General features: G+C 36.7%; 1 pseudogene; it reads right to left on the bottom strand.

Moving 5' to 3' along the window:
• Positions 1–418: 418 nt before the first annotated feature.
• Positions 419–10405, bottom strand: LOC102951059 (annotated as a pseudogene).
• Between the last annotated feature and the right edge of the window lie 489 nt (positions 10406–10894).

Raw genomic sequence — 10894 nt, 5'->3', positions numbered from 1 at the left:
CTCTCTTTTTCTGTTTCTCTCTCCCTCTACCCTTCTTCTCCACTCACGCTCTCTCTCTTTCTAAAAAAAAAAAGATGGTACATTTTTAAGCAACCACAAGGATACCGGGTGATTCTGCGATATTACAGATTTATTTAATAAAAGACATTATCATCCACACATTATATCAAGTCAAAAACATATTGGTCATACATGTATATATTTTCTATTTTAAGGCCCCCTCCTTTTTCTTACTTAGGAAATATTTTATTGTACAAAAACTTACATTTGTTGTGTATAGGGGCATGGCAAAACAACCTTTTGTTAATCCGTTTTCTTTGAGAGTTTCTGTGAAAAGTAAAGATTTATTTCCTAACACGTCCTTAGAGAATATAACTTTCTATATAGTTGTGTAACTATATGTTGTGTTGTGTTGATATTAAGTGTCTTGGGACATTAGGTATACAATTGAAAACAGATCAGAAAAGCTAGGGTGAAGACCACTTCTAAAGAGAAATCTCCACAAACTTGGCATTTTCCACCACAGGATAGATGCTGTAGGGTCATCACACTGTAAACGTGGTTTGATTATGTGAAGCCATTCACTAAGATACTGAAGAATTAATGCATCTAGGATATTGTCTTCTTCTGAAACAAATTTCAACAGAACCGCATCTGGGATTTCTTTAAAACAACCTTCAGTATAGAGTTTTTTGTGATACTTCCTCCAGGAATATAGATACAAAACTCAAAATCATCTATTTCAGGAATGCATGGGCTTTTTTCCATTTCTTCCCAGTTAAGGCTCTCTATTTTATTTTGAACAGTTTTTTTGCACCAAAGATGTAAGCAGGTATCAGAAGGGAGTCTTGCCAATGTGAAATGTAGATCATTACAGTGATATGAATGACTGCTTGAAAGAACAATAACTTTGGCACAGTTACTACTTTTCACCCAGGAAAGCAGCTTTTTCACAGAATGGCTTTAATTTGTACTTAATAAAAATGGATCTTAACTGAAGAGCCACTAGCCTTTTTGAAGGCAATGAATATACTTCAGCATCTGTACTGAGTTCTATTGAATTTACTTCTGCAGTTGCATATGGACAGTTTCCAACCATCTGCCCAAGAGAAGTGGTGTAGAAGTAACCAATCTTACACATGCAGCATAGAAATAATCCAATCTATTACAAGCTGGCCAACATTCCCAACAGGCACTGCTGGCATTAGGATGGTGAAACCTCCCGGGGTCAGAGACCGACTCTCTACAGCAAAACATGGTCGCACTGAAGTGAGTGGAAGGGCTGATGGGGAGAAAGAGGGCAGCTCTGTCCTAAGGCCCCAGAACTTTAAAGCCTCTTTGCAAGAAAACTCAACTTTCCTTGGACAAAAATGAGATTGATATTCAAAATGTCTCAACTTTTAAATGTTGCCACTCAATCAGTTGCATTCATTAGCTCTTAGTTTACCTGTGCAGGTATTTAATACAGAAATTGATAATTAGACTACTTTGAACAAGCTAGTAGCACCTCTTTTTCACCTGTGGCAGGATAAAATTATATGCCCACATATCATAAAGTATCATTATCTCAAGGAGAAAGAACATTATGTACAAGGCATTGGCTTTCTCATGTTTTCTTTTTCTCCCTACTAACAATATCAAGATTTGAAAGACCTCATCAAATAACTGGAAATGTATGAATATTAGATAGATTCCAGGCTTCTGGAGCATGGTATGATGAATTCTCTAGATGTAAAAGCTCTGGGAAAATGTCTATGGCTCCAGGGACAAATTTATTGATCACATACATTATGAAATATTATTTCTGCAATATAAATGTAAGTTGCTACTAAAAATCATCCTACGGTGTTGAGCTAGATATAATGTTTAAAAATACTCAAATCATGGGAATGCAAACTGGTGCAGCCACTCTGGAAAACAGTATGGAGGTTCCTCAAAAAACTAAAAATAGAACTACCCTATGACCCAGCAATTGCACTACTAGGCATTTATCCAAGGGATACAGGTGTGCTGTTTTGAAGGGACACATGCATCCCCATGTTTATAGCAGCACTATCAACAATAGCCAAAGTATGGAAAGAGCCCAAATGCCCATTGATGGATGAATGGATAAAGAAGATGTGGTATATATATATATATATATATATATACACAATGGAGTATTACTCAGCAATCAAAAAGAATGAAATCTTGCCGTTTGCAACTATGTGGATGGAAGTGGAGGGTATTATGCTAAGTGAAATTAGTCAGTCAGAGAAAGACAAAAATCATATGACTTCCCTCATATGAGGACTTTAAGAGACAAAACAGATGAACATAAGGGAAGGGAAACAAAAATAATATAAAAACAGGGAGGGGGACAAAACAGAAGAGACTCACAAATATGGGGAACAAACTGAGCGTTACTGGAGGGGTTGTGGGAGGGCAGGTGGGCTAAATGGGTAAGGGGCACTAAGGAATCTACTCCTGAAATCATTGTTGCACTATATGCTAACTAATTTGGATGTAAATTTAAAAAAATAAAAAATAAAATAAATAAACAAAAAAATAAAAATACTCAAATCAAACATTTTTTTATATGAAGCTGTCTGATATCACATTAAAATTGTGCTGCACTGTGTAGAAATGATAAATGCTATTATCCTGCTGTTAGAAATTACACAATTACAAAAGAGAACAGTAGGGCCGCACAGTAGCAAAATGTTTGGTGGGACCAGAGTGAACAGGTGGATTCAGAACCAGGTTGACTGGCCAGCTCTGTGCCCTCTAGCTCCCTCTCTCTTAATCTAGCTGCATGCAAACTGCAGAGCAGTTCTAGTGTGCTGTGGGATATGTGGGCACATCCTCGGGAAGGGCACCAACCACTTATCTTCTTTTTACTTTATCCTTAGTAGCAACTATTTATTTCCCAGAAAGAAGGCTCACAGACCAACAAAACTGTTGCAGACCTTGAAATCTGGCTCATTTTATACTGCATCTGAGAATAGAATGCCTATTTTCTGCAAGAGAATGTGTACCAGTATTTGTTAAATTTTAAAGTTATTATCAACATCAGCACTGAAAACCTGGTTTTTTGAATATTAATTGGAATGACCCTTTAAATGTGGGCTATTTTCTTACCGGTCCCATAAAATATGTAAATTTGTAATTATAAATATATTGCCAATTTATGAGGCCTGTTTAAAGACTGCATGAAGCAAAATAAAACATCCTTAGTTATTACATAGGATGAAATATGTACAATAACATTCTCTTGATTATTACTAGATGGCACAATATAACCTTAATATAATATATTCTCTCTCTTTTTTTCTGTTCACTGTTTTAGGTTCTGTACAAATGGCATCTTAATGATTTCAAGTCAAATCAATATTTATTTAATCACTTCCATAAACACTGGTCAAATGGTGTCCTATTAGCTGAGTGACCTTAGACAAGTCACTTACCCTCCCTGTCCTCAGTTTTCTCATCTGTGAAATGCAAATAATTAGTGTACCTACCTAGCTCAGAAGAGTTGTTGCGATGTTTAGGTGAGCAAATAGATGTCAGCATTTAGAAAAGTGCTTGACACTTTGTACGTTAGTTATTATTCTTTTCCAGACACTCTACCAGATACTTATATATAAAATGTGAGTATATGTGTATATTTTCTACATTTTAACTTTCCCAAGATCAGAACCGAAACTTGAACTACTATCTGCATGACATTAACCTCCAGGTCCACAGCTTCTCAGTGTGCTGTGCTTGGGCTCTTTATGCATTCAATCTCCATTCACATTTATTAAGTGCCTACCATGTACCAAAATGGTGATAGGTTCAGGGACATCTTCAGTTCCTATGGAGAGAGGCCGGTTCTGTCTGTGAGGAAAATGGGTGGAAGAGGATAACTCTTAGGCAGGACACTATGAGTAGCTGCACATTCCTCCAAGAATAGTTGTTTGTTTGTTTGTTTTTACTATGGACACTGCCTTTAATCAAAGAAATGCATGGATCCCTAGTATGGAATCTCAAAAAGCCAAACATATAGGACATCAATTTTAGAGAAAGAGTAAGGCCTTCTCATTTTCCTTGAAATGTCTCCACACACAGGCTGTAGTCACATAGTTCATTTGCCAGCACTTTATCGTCAACATTCTCCTCCTTGATAGAGCTGCCTCCCTTTCCAATTAGGCCACATGGTTTGAATGGGAGTGGTTATGTTATTTCAGATCCGATCCCCAAGCCCCCCCCCCCCACTTCCTGTGATATTAACTCATTCAGGATTAGGCTCCAGCCTCAGGCTGGGTCAGTCATAGCATGGTGGCCTCTTTGCCTTGGCTGAATACACCAAGGGTAGGCCCATGACCTAAAAAGAGTAACTCAGTGTCCTTCCGTGGGCTTTTTTTCAAATTAGAATTAGGAAAAGCCAGCCAGCACCTCCTGGGAGAAGGGGCAGCAACAGAAAGCAGAGCAAGAAGCCAGAGTCTCTAACTGGAAACAAAAAATGAAACTGAAAAACAGAGAAGAAGAAACAAGAGGCTAGGACAGGGAGTCCTGGCAGTGTTTCTGTCCCAAGAATTGATTAACAACATTTCTTTAATCACATTTGACAACAAGGTGTCCCTCCACGAAGCTCGCTTTTTGCCCCGGCTTGTTTGATTTGGAATTTTGTCACTTTAACCAAAGGAATCCTTACTAATCCAGATGATCACTCGTTCTGTCCTAAGCGTAGCCAAGAAGTTTAAGTTGTTACCCCATAATCTGTTCGGGTTTAATCCTCACAGTATGTGGGTGTAATAGCAAAAGACAACCCAGAAGATAAAACAAGGACTTAATATGGTCAAAGCTTATGGTTCGTTAGGACGAGTTTGATCGTTGAAGGGATACACGACCCCCAGAAATGCCAAGCACTTTACAAATGGGTGTGTCATTTCATTCCTAAGCCTGCAAGGCTAAGCACTCCAAACATTCTGCCACCTGTAATTTCATTAGTTTTAGACATTAGGTGAGTGGTATGACTTCACTTTATTAATTTATAAAGGTCCTGATTCAGTCCCTGAACACTAATTAAACATAACATTGCCCAGATATGTACACTCAGAAATTCAAGACTAAAGGGATTTCAGGACCCTTGGTTCTAGTACGAAATCCTAGAGCAATAACCCAGTTCAGAAGATCTCTTCCTGTGGTTCTCCCTCTCTCCCTCCTTCTTTTGTCTCAATGGACATAATATAGGATCTTGAGATTTCACTATACCAATGTGTTGCCTATCAAAGCAGAATCCTAAAATGGGGACATGACTGGGGCATAGGGCCAGACAGAAACTGGGGACTCATTTATTAGTTTTATGCCACCTTTAGACACAGAAGAAACATACCCTAAGCTAATTTGGAACAGTATGGAATCATTCCTTTACTAATCAGTATACAGATCAAATTACAGCTAGTTGATATGTGTAGGAACAATATAGAACATAAAAAATAAAAACATGGTTTGGAAAGGACAGTTTTTTATTACTGAAAAATTTTCTATTCATTCACCTATTGTGGGGGCTATTGCAGGTCTGCAGGTTTCCCCTGGTGTCCCCAATCCAAGAATATCGCAACCCTGCTTACCCTGGAGACATGACCCTCCCCACACCCCCCCCCAAACAGCAGTGTCACTTAATGCAAAAAAGCTTGACTTCCTAACTTCTCCCTCTGTGGGAATGGCCACAATGCCTTCTACTTCTCAAAAGATCACAGTATTAAGAGTGTCTATGAAATGCTACGTTCCTCCACCCATGTTAATGCAGCCAATTCACTTTTTGTCACATTTGGTTTTACTACTTTTTCTTTATTTTCATAACTATTTTCCTAAACTACGTCCCAGTGATCAGATTGGATAGCAGCAGTTCCTGGCTTATTCTGATTTTGTCTTCCTGAAATTTATTATGCTCTTTGACTGTCAGGTAATTTCTACCCTTTCCTTCAAGTATCCATAGTATACGCCTGTGGCTTTCATATTAAAACAAAACTCTGTTTTGGCACTTGAAACCTCCACCAATTCCTTCTTATTTTTTAAACCATTATTTTTTTTTCATTTATTCATCCAAATCAGACTATATTTGAGTGCTTACTAAAACTGCTCTCCTGGGTCCCAGGGATGCAGCAGTATAGAAAATAAAGCTCTACTATCATGGAGCTCCCACACCAGCATAGGAAGGCAGACAAGAAACAAAGAAACTAATACAACATTTGATGGGTGGAGATGAGTGATAGGAAGAAAAAAATTAAGCAGGATTTTAAAAAAATAGAGATTGTTGAGTGGGCATAAATTTATACAAAGAAGTCTGAGACTATTCTAACATCGGAAAAAGACCAGCAGGAAGTGTAGAGGTGAAGCAGGCAGTGATTTGGGGGAAGAACGTTCTTTACAGAAGGGAAACAATGCTCCAAAAATCATAAGTCATGGGTGTGCTTGTAGCGTCTGAGGAAGAGCAAGGAGGCAGGTATGAAAAGGGAGAGTGGAAGGAGAGCTGAGCAGAGGGAGTGAGGAATCCAGATCCTGCCGGCTGGGCTGTGTGAGCCACATGTGGGTTTTGCTCTGGGAGAGGCAGCAAGCAATTTCAAGCTTGAGCAGAGGAGAAACATGATCTGACTTATAATGGAAAAGATCCCTCTAGTCATGATGTGGACATTACTTACATCAGAAAGAGAGCAAAGGTAATAAGCGTTTCTATTTGCCGCAGTCAGAGGGTGGATTTAGTGTGTGGATGAGGCCCTAGGAAACCTGCACATGCAAGCTTCCGTATAGCCCTGGAAGCCACCGGAAGTCACCGCCTCCCGACCAGAGTAGAGACACTACTCTCCTAGAAGAGAGCAACAGGGACAAACTTGACCCTTAAGCAATCATTATCAAGTGAGGATCAAAGGAGGGGAAACTTAATGTGTAATTGCTATGAAATTGTAGTAAGTGAAAACACACACACAAAAATGACAAACCGGGTACATATTCTGCCAGTTCCGTTTAATGAGTTTTAAAAATTTTAGCTGACTGTCGGTTAAAATAGTCTGGATTTTGGTCATAAATCAGCAAGACATATTGCTCTAAATTTCATGAAATTGGTTTACATGGATAAAAACAAAAGAGGCGTATAAATTTAATGTCTGTTTATTGATTCACAGTGATTTATGATTCCTTAATATAATTTTCTTTACAGCCAAAATATTTTAAGTATTGATAAATTTAAAAATCAAGAATTATTAATTGAGCACAATCATCATAGCATTAATTTAAATTATTTTATTTATTTTTAATGTTGATTTATTTTTGAGACAGAGGGAGACAGAGCGCAAGTGGGGGAGTGGCAGAGAGAGAGGGAGACAGAATCTGAAACAGGCTCCAGGCTCTGAGCTGTCAGCACAAAGCCTGACGCGGGGCTGGAACTCACAGACCGTGAGATCATGACCTGAGCCAAAGTCAGAAGTCAGACGCTTAACCGACTGAGCTACCCAAGTGCCCTGCATTAATTTACATTTAAAGTTAGAATTCATAGATAAAATCCTAACAAAGGAGCACAAATCAAAAATATCAGAAATAAGAAAACTGTATGGTTATGATCACATTAAAATTTTGAAATTACTGTTTCTCAACAAATTAGAATTGTTCGTTTTTAGTTCATTAATTAAATATTAGGAATATACCGAAATTTTCAATTAAAGATTTCAAGAATTATTTCAAAAAGCTCTAGAACTTCCTTTCTTGCATCCTGTGTCTTCATTAAAAATTTCCATCCAGTCAATGACAACAAACCTGGAAAATATATAAAATTATTACATGGAAATTTAAGTTTATGCCCAATTATTGAAATGTTTATTTTAAGGAAAATTCTATGTATTTTTGCATATAAAAATTATATGCTCATTATATGATAAGCACACACATGAAGTTTTCAAATTTATAATTTATTGACCAACTCTTCATATAAAAATCAATAAGAAATGTAAATAATCAGAAAACTAGGAAAAGTACACAAACATGTTAAGAGTTGAACTTTGCAACAGTGAAGTAGCATTTTCTACATAACAAGCTAACATAAGTTATAGAAATTGCTATAAGACAATGGGTTAGAGAAAACAAGAAATGTTATTCAGTTTTGTGACAAAAATGTAAACTCCTAAAAATTATTTTAAGTGCCACTGAACAATATATGACTCATTGATTTTAGTTCATTTTCTCTCTACAAATTTATTGGTAAAATCATAAATTATACCAAGAAAAATATACGTATCATGCCATGGTTGCCTTATTGTCAATAGCTTATAACAGAAAATAAAGCCTAGAATTATAGTTAATTAATTAAATGAAACATTACATATCCTTTAAACAGAATGTTTGGATCAATATGTCCTGATATCAAAAGAGCTTCAAGAAAATTTTTAAGTAAAAAAATATAGTGCAGGGGCACCTGGGTGGCTCATTCAGTTAAGCTTCCGACCCTTGATTTTGGCTCAGGTCATAATCTCAGGGCTCTTGAGTTCCAGCCCCTCATGGGGCTCTGTACAGACAGCGAGGAGCCTGCTTGGGATTCTCTCTCTCTCTCTCTCTCTCTCTCTCTCTCTCTCTCTCTCCCTCCCCCTCTTTTGCTGCCTTTCCCACTCTCTCTCTCTCTCTCTCTTAAAAAACTTAAAAAAAAAAGGGTAGGGCAGAGCAGTTTGATTTCATTTGTGCAAACAACACAAGTTTTATTTATTCATATTGTTTTATATATAAATGAATTCCAGAAATTTGCACCACCTCTGAAAATTGGGCAAAGGGCCAAGAGATATAAATGAAGTGGTGAAAAAGATGACTTTTATTTTTATTTAATGTGTTGATACACTTAGACTTTTTAAGTTTAAATATATTGTACACACTTTAAAATAAATTAGTAAAAGTCACAGCAATTAAAATGCTTTTTAAATAGAGAAAAAATAAGTTAGCATTTTAAAAACAATTTTTGAAGAGAAGAAATATTTCAAGTTATATCTGTTAGCATATGAGAGGTAGTAGTTTGAAAGTGTCCCGAGTACTTGGTCCCAGGTCTACCTCTATTTTCTTCCTACACTCTTTGGGGATGGGAGGGAGGATAATGCTTAATTTCCGTGAAGAGCTATTCTCAGAAACATCTTTTTCTCGTTTCCACGGAGATGGAGCATGTTACTTGATTGGTGGGTGAGAGCATTTGGTTCATGTTTCTCAGCTGGCTAGAGCTAACCTATTATAAAGTCTCAAGACCCAGGGATAGCTTTTTTCTTTTTTTTTCTATTTAAACTAGTGAGGAAATTGGGCTACTTTGAAATCTTCAGAGTTGATTAATATTGAGTCAGTCAACACACCCAACAAGAAAGCAAAGGGCTGATGCTAGATTTCAGACTTATCTAGAGTATAGATTTCAGTATATAGGAGGATGATGTATTAAGGAGAAAGCACAGGCTTTAAAATAATGTGCCAGAATGCAAATTTACTGTCTCCTTTACCAGCTAGTGAATTATTTAAACTTACAAAACCTCTGTTTCTTTACTGGCAAAATATTGGCAATAACGTTTTTTGGCACCACAGAAAAATGTTATTAAAATATAGATTCCAGTTACTTAAAAATGCATGGGAAAGACAAAGATACAAAGGAATTATCATACAACTGGTTTCTAAACTCAATACTTTTGAAATACCAAACAATGATGATTACCCCCAAAAGTCAGCCTATTGAAACAGATTTTTAAGTTGGTCTATAAACTCTCTTCGGTGTTTGTTTACAAATGTTACTAGGTTTTTCCGTTTCATCTCAGATCAGAATTTGTTTTTTTTTTTACATATTTACTTCTCTAAGTAAATAAATATTTACTTGTCAAAATATGTAGTTATTTCTTAGAGTTAATGTCAACGACTATGAGAAGCTTCCCTAAGTGAAGAATTCAATATGATTGCAGCTACAATATGATTGCAGCTTTTGGAAAGATTACCACTTTGGCTTACCTACACCAAGACCCATATGGGGAACGGCAAATAATAGGAAAAATACAGGGGTTGAAAGCAAGAAAGACTAAGAAAAGATGTTTTCTTTTACTGGGGACCTGCTATAAAAGACTCCAATTATTTACTTTGGTGCTGTTTCTGAAGAAATGGTTTCTGCCAGACCACAGTCTGCTACGTAGTTGTTCATTTTATTTCCTTTTCTAAAAAAATGGCAGACTTTAACAATTCAATTGATCAACCAAATAAGCAGAGGCCTTTAAATTACCATATACTTTAACTGAATGAAATAAATTGTTTTCCTACCTGGTTATCAACCTTGTGTCTGGAAAAGCAGCAAAATCCACTTTGCTCCAAAATTAGAAGGTGGTTTCGGAGGCTGTTCATAAGATGCCTGGTGTCTTCTAATGCCAGTCACGGAAGTGATCTTCATGAACTCGGTAACTTAATAAATGTAAAAATGACCTCCTCTATCAATACAATGTTGAGCCAGCAAAACCAACAAAGGTAGGGATTGCATAAAACAAGGGAATACATTTCCTCTTAGATAATAAAAGGGGAATATGTATGGTAATGAAATCAATCTATAATAAACTTGTAAAAGGATGATTCTGGTTTACATGTAAGCTTACCTAAATTGCCCATGTGTAAATGATTGGAAATTTTCTTCTTCTAACATAATCCCATTCATTATAAACTAAGTTGGTCTTAGTTTCTTATAAATCTCACATTTCCTTGAATTTATCTAGTACACCCTCACTTTATAGCCATTTAATTTATAAGCTGGGCCTGCCCAGCCTGACTATAAAGCTTCTCTTCAGAAAGATCCCAGATGGATTCAACAGAGGCCTCTTCCAGTAAAAATCTGCACTTTATAACAGTACACGAAAGAACACCAACCAGCCCTACAATATAAAAATCT

This window comes from Panthera tigris, chromosome B2, assembly GCF_018350195.1.
Source record: "Panthera tigris isolate Pti1 chromosome B2, P.tigris_Pti1_mat1.1, whole genome shotgun sequence".
NCBI classification, from domain to species: Eukaryota; Metazoa; Chordata; class Mammalia; order Carnivora; family Felidae; genus Panthera; species Panthera tigris.
The sequence above is the reverse complement of the archived record's forward strand: the minus strand, read 5'-3'. Positions and strand labels throughout refer to the sequence as shown.